Source organism: Podarcis bocagei, assembly GCF_964188305.1.
Source record: "Podarcis bocagei genome assembly, chromosome: 10".
Classification (NCBI taxonomy): Eukaryota; Metazoa; Chordata; class Lepidosauria; order Squamata; family Lacertidae; genus Podarcis; species Podarcis bocagei.
Window position 1 is genome coordinate 35,779,473 of NC_138135.1, and position 16,645 is coordinate 35,796,117.

The window sequence follows — 16,645 nt, forward strand, 5'->3', positions numbered from 1 at the left end:
CATATATAGTGCACTGACCATAAGATTCAGTTGAGACCCTGATCCAGTGCTTGGGAAACAGCCCACCTTGATCCAAGGTGCTTTGTAGGCTGCTTGTTTAGGCTGGAGTCTGTCGAAGTCTGCTTCATTTTCTCCCATTCATTATGGTGATGATGGTGAACAGCTGTGTACCTCCCCCCTTTTTAGACTGAAGTGGATGAAATTTGCAGGCATACTAGCACTTCAGTTTAAAGTTTGATTTTTTTTAAAAAGGAATTGTCTATAACTTAAAATTGTGTGTGGCATTAGATGAAATTTGCAGGCAAAATCATTTATTCTGAGGGCATGAATCCTGCCAGATTTCAGAAGGATAATTGCTGTGGGTTTTTACTCAATAGTAGCTCTTACAGTTTTGGTGGGTTGCAAAAGGAATCACTTACTCTTAATATTTTGTGGGCAATGGGTCTAAAAATTATACACAAGGGAAAAGTGCCCATAGGAAAGAAACCTGTCAGATTGTTATAAATTGGTCTAGGGGCTTCTTATTCCAGGCACTCTAGGTTTTTGCAGGGGTAGAAGTAAAAAAAAAGCCTTGCTTTCTGCTGGGTAAAACCATTTGGTGACCATTTGGTGACTTCAAACTAGACCTTTTGGTCGCAAATGGACATCCTCCCTCAATTTGTGGCCTTCATATATTTTGGACCACAACTCCCATCAGCTACAGCCAGCAGTTGTCATAGATGATGGGAGTTGTCAAAAATATTTTGGTCACCACTGGACTGGAGAAGCCTTTCCTGTGGTCTAGGTGGAAAAAAACATAACCCTGGCTAAGTAGATTGGATTTTAATTTACTTAATTAAATTATTATTATTATGGTAGGGTTTGCATCATCATCACCATCATCAAAATAATGTATTTATATACCACCTTTCTTCTAAGTTGGGATTGAAGGTTGCTTACAGTTAAAAACAACTTTATAAAATACAAAGTTATAAAAGCAAACCAGTTAAAAGCAATAATTAAAATATATCAGAACACATTTATAACTAGCAATTAAAATACAGTTTGCCCTGACAGCAGCCCAGTGATCAGCACCATACCTTAGTTTTCAAAGGCCTCTCTGAATAGGAAGGTCTTAGCCTGTCAGTGGATAAGAGGGAGCTGATCTGACCTCTCTTGGGAGGGTATTCCACCAAATACTATTACCAGCTACAGAATATTATTATCATGAGCTCTGTGGGGCAGTTGGTGTGTGGCCAGAGGTTGGTCGCATGCCCCTTTTAACATCATAACTGTATGGTTTATTCAGATCACACACACACACAAAAACACAGAATGCTACCTAGTGCTGAATTTTTTTAAACAAAGCAGAAATTCATATGGGCAGGGATTAAGCCAATTCTTAATATTATAGCTTGGAAGGAGATCTAACACTCTAGAAAGATTATCTATATCAACCTGCTCAAGAGTTTTCATTCATTTTTTAAAATGAAAAATGAATGCCTCTTGTTAGCCAGGACATTTCTTAAGATGGATCACAAGTCTGATTCACTATGGCAACTCTTACATTGCTATGTTTAACTTGCTGCAATTCATTCACTCTAGGTAGTTAAATGACAGCGTTTGTTCCCTGTTTACTAACACCGTGCCATTATTTTTCGGTTGTCACAGAAAACATGTTATGGGAAGTAGACTCTATTGAACTAACCCTATCAATTGCTCTGTCAGCAGTTCAAGATTTAGGGTGTAGGCCAGCAATTGCTGCGCCTATGTACTGCCTATGGAACAGCTACCTTTTCTAAATGCAGCATAGAAGTGCTGCATGAAGCTGTTGCGTAGCTTTTAAGTGAAGGGAGAGGGGCAGGGTGGGTGTGGGATGCAATGTATTGTTAGAAACTAGTTAAATAAGCTTAGCTAAAACCAGGAATTTCCATGTTTGGCACAGTTCAGGGGAACTGCTGCAGCCTGTCTTTCCCCCTGCAATATCTTAAATGTTATGTAAATACTACCATTTATTGAAGGGATGTGGGTGGCACTGTGGTCTTAACCACAGAGCCTAGGGCTTCCTGATCAGAAGGTCGGTGGTTCGAATCCCCGCAACGGGGTGAGCTCCCGTTGTTTGGTCCCTGCTCCTGCCAACCTAGCAATTCAAAAGCACGTCAAAGTGCAAGTAGATAGACTTCCGGAGGCGGCGTGAAACAGGCAATGGCGGTCCTCTTCAGTCTCTGAAGAGGGGCTCCGCAGAAAAGGATCGTTCGCTACGGCACAGTGACGATCCATTAAGAAAAACCACGGGCAGAGTGAGCTCGTGGCCGTGGGACTCGGCGGGCACCTGGAGCGACCCCCAAAACGAAGAAGGGACCCTGTAAGGGGTTCTGGAAGCGCGGAGGGGAAGCGGTGCTGTGAGTACATCGCTCTTTCTGCGGGAGCGAAGCCGCGCGGCTGCTGCTGCTGAGCGCCGACCTTTCTTCCTAGAACATTGGACCCTAAATTACCTACTCGTGAGTAAGACGTACCTTATTTCGGAACTACAAATTGTAAATTTGGCTGAAAGCGGGAGACGAGAAAAAGGAAGTCCGTCTCCCGGCAGCGCTTAGAGATCAAAGGCAAAGGAACTGACAATCTGGAAGCAACAGAAAGGGATTATAAAATGGGAAGCATGCGTTTGGTGGAACTGGCAATTGAAAGGAAAGGCAAGCTTTCTTTCTTCTTTATGTTACTGTGTTGATGCAATTTGGGAACCTTCTCCTTTTGTGGACTTTAAAAATCTTAAAACCCAACCCCGGGCTGGCAGGGGAAAAGGGTTGTTTTTGCGGATACAATTTATTAAGTTGAAATAGGCACATAGAGGCACTACTGGAAGATACAATTAAGCAACTGTATCTTGTACCTCCAGATGGGACTTTGTGGCAATTTTGAAAGGGCTCTGCAAGTGGAAAAGGCTTTAAGGACTATTGTTAATTTACTGAGCTGCAGGAACTTTAATGGCGACTAAAACTTCCTTCCTTTCTTTATGAACTGTAACAACACTCCCTCTAGTGGAGCTTTGGATTTACAAACTCCTGGGAACTAACTTTGTTTTGACTCTCTGCTGTTTTGTTATCTACTTTGAGGACTGTCTTTCCCATGGAATTTTTGACAGTTTGACCTTGACTCATAGACAGCTGTGGTATGAGTGGCCATCCGAAAACAAGATCCGCAGCGAAAGCAGGGAAAGGCCAACTTGTACAAACAACTTTGACCTCTTAGTCTCGTAGATCTTCAGTCCCTGCTGTTTTACAGGGAGCTATACCCCCAACAACAGCTCCACTAAAGGAAGCTGAACAGCCAACAACTGAGGATATGGCTGCAGGGGGATCTGGTACCCTTCTAGATGAAATGTTACAGCAATTCGCAATTTTAAATAAGAAGGTTGACGACCAAACAGCAAAAATTGACTTAGCCACATCCTCAATTACCAAACTAACTGAACAAGTGGCTCAGCATTCACAAGCAATTGGGGATTTAAAAGACGCTACTTCTGAGAACCGGAAATTGGCTGAGGCTGCAAATGAGAAAGCTGATCAAGCAATTCAGAAAGTGGATGAACTGAAAGGAGAGGTAAGGCCACTACACAAGCACATCAGTGACCAGCAGGCCTACCTGTCTATGGCGGAATTGAGAAATCGAGAAAATAATTTAAGATTACGCTCTATCCCAGAGCTTGAGAAAGAGGATTTGACCGGCTATTTGACAACAGAATTTTCTAAATTCTGGGACATAAAGGAAGACAAAGATTTCAAAATAACAACTGCGTTTAGATTGGGAAGAGTCGCCAGGAAGGACAGGCCCAGAGACTGTTTGATTATTCTAAGGACCAAGCAGGAGAGAGACAAAATACTAGACCTCCATTTTAATAAATCACTTGAGATCCAGGACAGAAGAGCGGAAATTTACAAGGAATATCCCTAAACAATTATTGGATCTCAGAGCTAACTACGCTGATCTAGCTAGACTTTTGAGAAGCAACGGGATACCTTACAGGTGGGAGTTTCCACAAGGCTTATCATTTAACTACAAAGGAAAGAAGGTTAAAATCAAAACCAAAGAGGACAGCCAGAAGTTCTTACACGACCACGGAGAGGACCTGCAGAAGGGAACAGCAGTCCCTTGGCCTCTACCGCAATCTGGAAAAGAACCAACACCCTCGGACTTGGACAAAAAAGAAGACACCCCATAAAGAGTAACAACAGATTGATACAGGATGTCTCTGCAGCTGTATAGTTGGAACATTAATGGCGCAAATTCCCCGGAAAAACGCAAAAGGATTTTCCACATTTTGAAAAAAGAACATTTGGATATAATTTGTTTGCAAGAAACTCATGTGACCAGGCTCCATAGGAAAGTGTTAATTAACAAAAGATTAGGCCAAGAATTTATCTCATCAGACAGAGTTAAAAAGAGAGGCGTGGTGATCTACGCAAAGGAGAACCTATCACCGAAATTTTTGTTTAAAGATGAACAAGGAAGAATCCTGGCAATTGAAATACAAACTCAAGGAGAAAAAGTTTTGATATTAGGAATTTATGCACCAAATGAGGGGAAATCAGAATTTTATAAGAAGCTACATGAGACGTTACTGGACTATCTGGATTACTCTAACATCATTATGATGGGAGATATGAATGGGGTGGTCTCTACTTATATGGACAAGTCACAGAATCAGAATTTAACCAAGGACGGCAGACTACCAAAAACTTTTTTTGAACTAACTGACAATATGGACTTGATTGATATATGGAGGACGAGAAACCCCTTAGGTAAAGAAGGAACTTTTTTCTCTGAGGCCCACCTGTCATGGACAAGAATCGACCAAATCTGGACAACTAGAGGGCTGGCACCTAAGACTACAAGAGTGGAAATCTGCCCAAAGACCTGCTCCGACCATAACGCTTTGAAAATGGAAGTGAGACTCACCCCAGCCGGTTCCTTCAGATGGAAAATGAATGACAACCTGTTAAGAGACCAAGAGATTGTAATGAAGGCCCAAAAAGCTTTAAAGGACTATTTTGAAATCAACCTGAACACCTCGGTGGAAAAAAGAACAATCTGGGACGCAAGTAAAGCTGTAATGAGAGGGTTTCTGATACAACAGAATACGATCAAGAAAAAACTCTGGAATGGAAGAAAGGATAAGATACTAGAGAAGATAAGAGATGGAGAGAAAAAGTTAAGATTGAATCCAAAATCAAAAGAGACTTTAAGAGAAATTAAATTCCACCAGTCACAATATACGAAACTGATAAACCAAGAAGTGGAATGGAAAATTAAACAAATGAAACAAAGATCCTTTGAATCGGCGAACAAATGTGGGAAACTGCTAGCTTGGCAGTTGAAAAAGAGACAAAAATTAAATTATGTTACCAACCTAGAAGTTGAAGGGAAAAACATTCAGAAACCGGGAGAAATTAGAAAGTGTTTCCAGAAATACTTCAAAAAATTATATACCCAAGGGCCTGAGGAATTGATTGAGATAGATCAATTTTTGAAAGACAATGGCTTACCAGAACTATCTCAGGAGAAGAGATCAATCTTGAATCACAAAATAACACAACAGGAAATTGAGGATGCCATTCAGAACATGCAGCTAGGCAAATCTCCAGGCCCTGATGGACTTACCTCCAAGTAGAAGAAGAAGAAGAAGAAGAGTTTGGATTTGATATCCCGCCTTTCACTCCCCTTCAGGAGTCTCAAAGCGGCTAACATTCTCCTTTCCCTTCCTCCCCCACAACAAACACTCTGTGAGGTGAGTGGGGCTGAGAGACTTCAAAGAAGTGTGACTGGCCCAAGGTCACCCAGCAGCTGCATGTGGAGGAGCGGAGACGCGAACCCGGTTCCCCAGATTACATGACTACCGCTCTTAACCACTACACCACACTGGCTCTCAAGTATTATAGGACGTTAAAAGACTACCTGATACAACCATTAATGGAGGTTTGCAACCAGATTATGGGGGGAGGGAGGGCACCAGAAACGTGGAAAGAAGCATTCATCACACTGATACCCAAAGTGGAAACTGAAAAGACTCAACTTAAGAACTACCGTCCCATCTCACTCCTAAATGTGGATTACAAAATATTTGCAGACATTTTGGCAAATAGATTTAAAAAAGTACTAAATGAAGTAATTCATAAGGACCAAGCAGGCTTTCTTCCAGGCAGGCATTTGTTTGACAATACCAGGAACATTATTGATATTCTGGAACTTTTACAAACAAATATTAACACTAAAGCAGTGTTAATATTCATCGATGCAGAGAAGGCCTTTGATAACATTTCTTGGAAGTTTATGAAGAAAAACTTGGAAGGGATGGGAGTGGGACGGGGGTTTGAAAATGGAATAGAAGCAATTTATTCAGAACAGAAAGCTAAGTTGATAGTGAACAATGTGGTGACAGAAGAATTCCATATTGAAAAAGGAACACGACAGGGGTGCCCCCTATCCCCTTTATTATTTATCTCGGTCCTGGAGGTGTTGCTGAATATGATTAGGAAGGACCGGCAGGTACAAGGAATACGGGTCGGAGCGAAACAATATAAACTGAAAGCTTTCGCAGATGACTTGGTTTTAACATTACAGGAGCCAGAATCTAGTACCAAAAGAGTTTTAGAATTGATTCAAGAATTTGGTCGGGTGGCGGGATTTAAGTTGAACAAACAAAAAACTAAGGTATTAGGAAAAAATTTGACATCTTCTGAAACAGATGGGTTTCAGAAGGAAACAGACTTAAATGTTGTTAAAAAAGTGAAATACCTGGGGGTTAACTTGTCTTCCAAAAATTTGAACTTATTTAAAGACAACTATGAGAAATGTTGGTCAGAAGTTAAAAAAGACCTAGAAATTTGGTCAAGATTGAAATTATCCTTGTTAGGCCGAATCGCAGCTATAAAGATGAACGTTTTGCCAAAAATGTTGTTTCTGTTCCAAGCCTTGCAGGTCGTGGACAGAGTGGAATGTTTTGGAAAGTGGCAGAGGGATATTTCGAAGTTTGTTTGGCAGGGCAAAAAGCCCCGAATAAAGTTTAAAATATTAACTGATGCAAAAGAAAGAGGGGGGTTTGCCCTGCCAGACTTAAGGTTATACTATGAAGCTGCAGCCTTCTGCTGGATGAAAGATTGGATTTTACTAGAAAACACTGATGTCCTAGATCTGGAAGGCTTTAACAATTCGTTAGGTTGGCATGCGTATTTGTGGTATGACAAGGCAAAAACACACGGAATGTTCAAAAGCCATATTGTCAGAAAAGCAATATTTATGGTCTGGACAAAATACAAAGACTTACTTGAAAGTAAGACCCCGAGGTGGCTATCACCAATAGAGGCCAAGGCTCGGAAAAAACCCAATATGGAGGCCGGCTGGCCGAAATATTGGGAAATAATAGAAAACATTGGAGACAATTGGAGGTTGCAGAGTTTTGAAAAATTAAAGGATAAGGTGCAAGATTGGTTTCATTATGCCCAAATTAATGAGGTTTTTAAGTTGGACAAAAAAACAGGATTCCAGGTGGAAAAATCGAAACTTGAGACAGAGCTGTTAGAACCAAAGACCAAGGTATTATCGAGAATGTATAACTTGCTGCTTAAATGGAACACCCAGGATGAGACAGTTAAATCAGCCATGATAAAATGGGCACAAGACATTGGGTACAATATTATGTTTGAAGACTGGGAAAGGTTATGGACCACCGGTATGAAATTTACGGCATGTAATGCCTTGAAAGAAAACATTATGAAAATGATATACAGGTGGTACATGACCCCAGTCAAGCTTGCTAAGATATACCATTTGTCTGACAATAAATGTTGGAAGTGCAAAGAGGCTGAAGGGACATTCTTTCACCTTTGGTGGACCTGTCCAAAAGTGAGGGCCTTTTGGGAAATGATCTACAATGAGTTAAAAAAGGTGTTTAAGTACACCTTTCCTAAGAAACCGGAGGCCTTACTCTTGGGCATTGTCGGCCAAAAGGTGTTAAAGAAGGACAGAACGTTTTTTATGTATGCTACTACAGCAGCAAGAATTCTTATCGCTAAATATTGGAAGACTCAAGATTTGCCCACACTGGAAGAGTGGCAGACGCAATTGATGGACTACATGGAGTTGGCCGAGATGACTGCCAGGATCCGAGACTTGGGAGAAGAAGCAATGGAGGAGGACTGGAAAAAATTTAAGGACTATCTGCAAAAATTTTATAAGTTATATGAACTATAGGATTTCGCATGAATTTGAATGTTAGCCCCAGCAAAGAGAGTGGAATATATATGAAATTAGATAATATTAATGAAAGAATCAATGTTTAAATGGTCAAAAAGGATAATATGTTTGCTTATAGAGTAAACGGATAATAAGGGATTTAAACTTAAATTGCAATTGAAAGTACAAAGTAACACATGAAACAAGGTTATAATTTGCTGATAAATTTATTGTCAAGATTGCTCTGTGCGGGAGATGTGGGGAAGTCCGTTGGAAAGTTGAAACAAGTTGTTGAAATGGTTGGTTTTCTTTTTCTTTCTTTCTTTTTCTATACTTTTTTTTTTCTTTTCTTTTCTCTCTTTGGTTGTTCTATACTGTATCTGGAAAAAATGCAATAAAAATTATTTTAAAAAAAACAACAAAGTGCAAGTAGATAAATAGGTACCACTCTGGCGAGAAGGTAAATGGTGTTTCTGTGCACTGCTCTGGTTCGCCAGAAGCGGCTTAGCCATGCTGGCCAAATGACCTGGAAGCTGTCTACGGACAAATGCCGGCTCCCTCGGCCAGTAAAGCGAGATGAGCACCGCAACCCCAGAGTTGTCCGCAACTGGACTTAACGGTCAGGGGTCCCCTTTACTTTTACCTACCATTTATTACTTAATATTCACTAAGAGACTTTGGGACCCTGGCTATAACTGTATTAAAGAGGAAAGAGAGTGAAGGGTGCCTAGCTAGGCAACAGAAGATCCAACTGCTGACACTCAGCAGTTCCTAGGAGGCCCAAGTGCTGTATCTTGCTCCTCCTGCCCTGCTCTTGGGCCATAAAAAGTCCTGCAGTCTTGGGGAAAAGGTGGGCACTGCTATCACCGAATCAAGGACTTGGGTCCCTGGACTTTTGCAGCAGGCCCCTCCCCACTTTATTACTTTGCCTACAGGGTTCTGGGTACATTGCAAAGCACAGTGCTGATGAGACCCGGCCATTTATTTTTCCTTGAGGTGTGTATCCCTCAAAATCAGGAGGTGCAAATGTGCATCATAGCCCTGTGCCCTGAGTCCTTTAAGTACCTAGAAACACTCCTGCATCAATTGGCATGTGTGCTAGAGGCAGTAGAAGCTGTTACAGTGTTCTTGTAGTGCATTTTTTCTTTAATCTATATAAGCTGCTGTGAGGATCCTGCTGGACCCAAAGCTGGGATAGAAAACAAAATACTGAAGACATTCCAGTTTTCATAGGTCATACTGGTGCAAATGGCACACCTAACATTTAGTAGTAGCTTAATAGGACTGCAGCTGCCAGGGTAAACATGATGGATGAACTACACTTGCTATGCTTAGGATGCCGCTTTCACTGCATGACAATTAGATCTTCTGTGCTTTGTTGTAGCTTGGTGAGTCTTTGTGGGATTATATAGGATGCACTAGATCCCATTCAACAGCAAACAAAATTAGATGGGAATTTAATGATTTTCACAACAATGTTGGGTCATTTGTATTTAGATGTTCTTGTTAATGCCCACTCTTTACACTACAATCCAGCCCACCTGTACACTGGGATGGTGGGGCGAATAGGTCATTTGGGTGGACCTAGGTGTCGTTCCACCCAGCACTGCAGGTCTCTGCTGACCTCTGCCTGTGAAGTGACACCAGCATCACTCTACCAGTATGGAGCTCCCTGCTCTACTCACAAAAGTGCCACCAGTGGAATCTCTGATGGCAGCAGCCCATGAATACCCCTAGTTGTTGTGCCAATTTCCCTGCTCCCTCACTTTCCACCACAGGCATGAATGTGGTGACAGCGGCCCCACTGCCCCATCAAACCCCACAATTCACCAGCTGAAGTTTGGATTGCAAGCTTAACTATTAGGAAGCACTGAAAGTGCTCTGTCCTCTGAAACCCCATATGCATATAGGCCTCCTGAAATTACTACTCACTTTAGCAGGCTTGATCTCTCTGTTTCTCTGACTGTGGAATACTCATATGTTTCAGATTTACAAGAATTGTGCCATTGTCGTACTTTGTTTGATAGGTAGATAACAGAGTGGGACTCAGTGATCTGATATGCAGGGTACAAGATGGTGTTCCTTTATGACAATGGAATTCATTGCCTCTATGACGTCTGAGTTAGAGAGGAATACTTCACGGTGAGCAAAAAGGGTGTATTATTTATTGGGATAATTTGGAACCTATCATTTTCTTATACCGAGCAAATTAAATTCTGGCCTTTACTTACATCATCCTGTCTATAATGGCACCAATGCATAAGTTTAACATTTTAGAAAGATGGCTTACTGGACTGTTTTTCATCTAATATTTTCACTTGGGGGCGGTGGCTGCTCTGTAATTTCAACAAGGGCAGGAGGTACCAAACTGTTTTTCTATGATAAGTTGCCTGAGGCCCAATGGCAAAGACAGCAGATGAATACAGAAAGCTTTGGAAAGATCTTAACTTCTCAGGAACAAGAATATGTGCAGTGATCTGTTTTCAGTGAGAGATCTGTAACCAGTTACTGCAGCTCTAGATTTCCTGCTTCAAGAAGGAAGTCTAGATGACCTACAAGGTCCCTCCAACTCTGTGGTTCCCTGCTCCCTCCTTCATAATGTTCAACCCTCCTCACAACCTGTTTCATTTTCCCCTTATCTCCCCTTATCTCTGCTCTCCGCCATTCATCCAGAATCTCTTCATAGCTCAGGTTGTGTGCACACATGTGTAGCCAAGGTGGGGGCGGAGGGGCAGCCCCCCCTCCGAATAAGAAAAACAATAGGAATACTTAACTAACTGACCAATCATGTCAGTTCTGCCCCCCCCCCCAAGTCCTGCCCTTCTCACAAAAATCCTGGCTAGGCCCATTACCAGCTTAAAACACAGCCAAGTTGTTCTCTTTCTCAATTCAGATTGAGGTCAGTTGGGTGGGGGGAGAGCACGTAAAATGCAATATTTCTTACGGAGCAACAGGATAGAAACAAGCAAGTGGTGGGAGTGTACTGGAAGTAACGAGGAGTGGTGGGTACATGGCCAAAATCCCCAAGCCCTCCCTCATTAGCCTACTGCACCTAAAGCAGAAACTCAGCCTTCATACATACCATACATTAAAAGCCCATGGCTTCCTGCAAAGAATCCTGGGAATTGTAGTTTACCCCTCACAGTGCTTCAAACCACAGTACCCTTAACAAACTACAGTTCCCAGAATTATTTGGGAAAAGTGTGCTTTAAATGTATGGGGTGGGGGACAGAGAGCTGGAACTTTGAACTCACCATTTTTGCAAATGCCATTTAATTTATTTATTAAAATTATATACCACCCTTCATCTGAAGATCACAGGGGGGTTTAACAATATAAAAACCACAAAAATATATAGCATTATAACAAACAAAAACAACACCCCCCACAGTTTAAAAGGCCATAGATTTCAGGTGGAGTAGTTGTTTCTGCAGTCTGGTGATTCTCCTAGCAGTTCAGGAGTGATGGCCCAAATAGATGATATTTTTCTCCTTGTGTGCTGGGTTTTTGTTTAGTAAACAGCAGTGTGGTGAGAATCTAGATTAGGGTTGCCGTCTTTCAAAAAGTGAAAATCCAGACACAAGTGTTGTTGAGGTTTTTTTTGGCAAAGTTGTTAAGCTTTTTTCTTTTCTCTTCAAAAAAGGAGTTTTGGAGCTATTTTAAAGGGGATTCGCCTAGAAAATTGAGACTTCCAACTTCAGTTGCCATACATCCGGATTTCCCCAGACATTTCAGCAATTTCTGCCCAGACACTGCTTCCAACTGCATGATTCCGGCTATGTCTGACAAATTATGGACATATGGCAACCCTAAGCTAGACAGGGAGTACAACAGCTGAAGCAGAGTCTTCTTCCAAACCATGGTTCGGATCCAAATCCTTCCAGTTGTTCTTTAGTAAACAAAAAGTCAAGCCCACAATGCCATTCCTGGCAAGTGTCTGGAAAGTTGTGTGGGTTGCACTTTTCTAACACTATTCCCACAGAGGGCAAAAGCTAATTAATTGTAACTGAAGAGTGAGCTAATCGTTTGTCTAATTCAGCAAGTTTGAAGTATCCCTGAAAGTGGCTAATTGTCAGATGAATATGCACCAGCATTAAAAAACAACCACAACCACTGTGCATTATAATCATACTATAGAAAAATGCCCAACAATCATCAAAGTGATCAAGCTTTAAAATAGCAGCAGTATTCTCCAAACTACCTTTATTCTGCCTACCCTGTTCTGTATGAGTCTCATTTATACTTTCTCAACCCTGTTTGAAAAATCTTAGTATTTTTCTAATCATTCTTTTTTTTGTCAGTTAATTTCATGCATAAATTATAGGTTGCACGACTGAGGTTTTGTTATATCTATTTTCCTTTAAATTTCACCACAAAAATTTTCTTGCAGCCTACTGGTCTTTCTATGCCATTTATTATTATATATATCCTCTTAATCTCATTTTCCTTTTCATCCTAAATTTTCCTGTGGTCAAAGCCCGCAAGCCTTACTCATGCTAATAGCACTAACTCAGTGGTCTACTTTCATAATTGTGGCAGTGGAGCAGTTAGTTGTTAATTTATTTAATAACACCACCACCCCAGTGCCATAACCCACATAATTTCCTTTAACCATTTTCCTATTATACTTACATACACATTGGTCCTTCTGATATGAATTCAAACCCCTTGCATAGCTATAATGGTTCCTGCCTTTAGAAAGGTAACAATCAAAATGTCTTTCTGCAATTTATTTTATATAATAGCTCTCTCTCTCTCTCTCACACACACACACTCATAAATAAACTTAAAGCAGTTATGAAAATCAAAATATTTATGTACTGACTCAAGTTAGGTAATCAGACAGTTATGAAGGGCCAACAGCATGCAATGAGGATCACAATGTGCACCTCATACTTTTGAACACATGAAAATAAAGAAATAAATAACCATACAATAAATATATATATATAGGCAATGGAAATGTTGGAAAAAAGAAGTCCAGATTGCTTCTAGATCAAGGGAAGTAATAGTGCCACTGTATTCTGCTCTGGTCAGACCTCACCTGGAGTACTGTGTCCAGTTCTGGGCACCACAGTTCAAGAAGGACACTGACAAACTGGAACGTGTCCAGAGGAGGGCAACCAAAATGGTCAAAGGCCTGGAAACGATGCCTTATGAGGAACGGCTAAGGGAGCTGGGCATGTTTAGCCTGGAGAAGAGAAGGTTAAGGGGTGATATGATAGCCATGTTCAAATATATAAAAGGATGTCACATAGAGGAGGGAGAAGGGTTGTTTTCTGCTGCTCCAGAGAAGCGGACACGGAGCAATGGATCCAAACTACAAGAAAGACGATTCCACCTAAACATTAGGAAGAACTTCCTGACAGTAAGAGCTGTTCGACAGTGGAATTTGCTGCCAAGGAGTGTGGTGGAGTCTCCTTCTTTGGAGGTCTTTAAGCAGAGGCTTGACAACCATATGTCAGGAGTGCTCTGATGGTGTTTCCTGCTTGGCAGGGGGTTGGACTCGATGGCCCTTGTGGTCTCTTTCAACTCTATGATTCTATGATTCTTTACCCTCCTTGAGAAAGCAAAAGCGTAGCTGTGGTTCAGTGTGGCACTCAGAAGACAGGAGCTCCAGGTGTGGAGCAGTGGTGACAGTCAATAATTACAGACCTTGCTGCCTAATAAATATGCCATTGTGGTGATCGCAGGTGTAAATTAAGACATGTCACTGCACACAGTGCAAAAGAGCTTTGTTTTAAAATAATGCCCTAAACTGCTGTACACATATATTGTAAGCCTGTTCTGCCATGGTACTGCAGGGATGTAGTATGTAGTCAAAAAACAACAACAACCCACACCCCAACGCATTATAATTAAGAGTTCTTCTACCCCAGCAGCTTCTTCCTTGTTATGGCAAAAGCCCAGGCTTTAAAAGTAGGAGTTGCAGCCCCACCACTAGCCTGTTAAAGAGTGCTTCCTCGCCGCTTTGCCCCTTGGGCCTGTCTCATACCTCTTGTCATGGATTTGCCAGCCCATTCCACTTATGCGTCTTTCAGTGAACAGCATAATGTTTGAAGGAGAGCTGCATGTCTGTAAGTAAAGTGGGACACAATGGGAGCTATGATTAGTTCTAGCTTTCTGCTTAATGTCTCCATCTTGTTTACAGTGATGGGGTCTCCTCTTCACATGTTACAGATGCTTTCTAGAGGGATGTGTGATGACCAAGTGACAACAGTGTCTGCTGTGTCAATTGACCCTGCTGACAATCTGCTTTTGAAAATAGTGTCTGAAGGTTATTTAATTATTTGTTTAAAACACAAAGAACTACCCCTGAAGCATGTTCCACATTTTAGGCTACATCCTGAGTCAATATCTGTCATAGGTGCCAATTCCCTGGGGCTCTGGGTGCCCGAGCACCCACAAAATTCCCCATGAAGGAAAAAACTAAGCTGGAAACGGAGTTGTTGGACTCTAAAGTTAAAAACTTGTCTAAAATGTATAATTTATTGTTGGAGTGGCATACAAAGGACGAACAAGTTAAATCTGTGATGATAGATTGGGCAAGAGATGTGGGTCATAACATAATGTTTGAAGATTGGGAAAGGTTGTGGAGGAAAGAGGTCAAGTTCACTGCATGTACGGTGTTAAAGGAAAATATTATGAAAATGATGTATACAGTGGTACCTCTGGTTACGTACTTCATTCGTTCTGGAGGTCCGTTCGTAACCTGAAACTGTTCTTAACCTGAAGCACCACTTTAGCTAATGGGGCCTCCCGCTGCTGCTGCACCGCTGCTGCACGGTTTCTGTTCTCATCCTGAAGCAAAGTTCTTAACCCGAGGTACTATTTCTGGGTTAGCGGAGTCTGTAACCTGAAGCGTATGTAACCTGAAGCATATGTAACCTGAATTGTATGTAACCCAAGGTACCACTGTAGATGGTACTTAACTCCTGTAAAATTAGCAAAGATATATCATAATAGTGATGATCTATGCTGGAAATGTAAAGAAAAAGAAGGTACCTTTTATCATATGTGGTAGACCTGCCCCAAGTTGAAAGACTTCTGGGAGAAGATTTATAAAGAATTGAAAAAAATGTTGAAATATACATTTATTAAGAAACCAGAGGCCTTTCTTCTTGGAATAATAAACTTGTAATTGCCCAAGAAAGATGTAAGATTGTTTTTGTATGCCACAACTGCAGCTAGAATTTTGTTAGCTAAGAACTGGAAAACACAAGAAGTCCCAACAGTGGAGGAATGGCAAATGAAGATGATGGACTTTTCGGAGCTAGCCGACCTGACTGGAAGAGTCCACGACCAGAAGGAGAAGGAGTACCAGAAGGAATGGATGAAATTTAAAGACTAGTTAGTTAAATATGCTAAGATAACTTAACTGGGAATACTTGCAAATATGTACTAGATAGGCTTAGGATTTAAATACGTGATGTTAGAGAATAAAATGTTTAAAGTCAAAATGAAAAGAAAGAATGATGTTAACTGATTAAGTTAATTTTATGAGAAATTTAGTTTTGGAAAACTGTTACAATGATATACACAGAAATTCAGCCAGGGGAATTAGAGGAAGTTACCTAATAATGTTATGAAGATTGGATTAAGTATAGATAAGATTTATGTTTGTTTGTTTGTTTGTTTGTTTTAAAATTTTTGGAAAATCAATTTTAAAAAATTGAAAAAAGATTCCCCATGAAGGGGCCGGGCACCCACAAATTTCAGTGCCAGGGCACCCTGCATGGCACCCACGGCCCCAGACACCCACAGTTGTGGGGCTGAGTTGCCATTCCTGGTGTCTGTCTGTTCCTTGTAGCAGAATTCCTTGGAAATGTCCCATCACCTTCTTAGTTTCTGGAAGAAAAAATATTACCATAACAGAGATCTTGAAAACTGAAATGAGCAAAACCAGAATCAAGCCTAAACCCCTTGCCCTCTTAAAAAGGCTTTTGTCTGCTAGGACAAGGAAGGTGCTGCTTTGTTGCCTTGCCTAACTCATGTGGAGTCCTGGTCTGGTGCTAAATAGTTTTCTATTAACTTGCAAACTGAGTGAACCATTCAAGATCCTCTCCAACTGGAAGTTGACCTATTTGGCCACCCACCCCTCCTTCATAACTGATGGCTTTTGGTCTCTGACTTCATGCGCACACAAATGCGAAGTGCCTGACACGTGTGATTGCACTGGTGTAACATGTGACATGGTGGAACAGGCACCAAGTGAAAAGGTTTCTCTGTCACCAGAACTTTGGCAGATTAAACATTCTACGTCCTTTTAAATGTGTTTGTGGGAGTGGGGTTTATTGGGTTGTTCTCGCTTTGTTATGTATTTTGTGTTAACATTTTGTATTTTTATGTTGTTAACTGCCCTTTGATCTTTGGATGAGGGGTGGTACAAACAAGAAAGAAAGAAAGAAAGAAAGAAAGAAAGAAAGAAAGAAAGAAA

At 41.1% G+C, this 16,645-nt stretch overlaps 1 protein-coding gene across 11 annotated transcripts in view; it reads left to right on the top strand.

Moving 5' to 3' along the window:
- GRIN2B (glutamate ionotropic receptor NMDA type subunit 2B) overlaps positions 1 to 16,645 on the top strand; it is a 295,203-nt gene that overhangs the window by 17,712 nt on the left and 260,846 nt on the right. For 7 of the 11 annotated variants that reach the window (XM_081209487.1, XM_081209473.1, XM_081209480.1 and 4 more), the window contains 2 exons: positions 10,236 to 10,350; positions 14,091 to 14,285. The exons of 1 other annotated variant lie outside the window; for it this stretch is intronic. The gene's annotated coding sequence lies outside the window, so the exon portion shown is untranslated. The remainder of the gene's footprint in view (positions 1 to 10,235; positions 10,351 to 14,090; positions 14,286 to 16,645) is intronic. 3 more of the 11 variants (XM_081209486.1, XM_081209484.1, XM_081209485.1) reach the window with 3 other exon arrangements.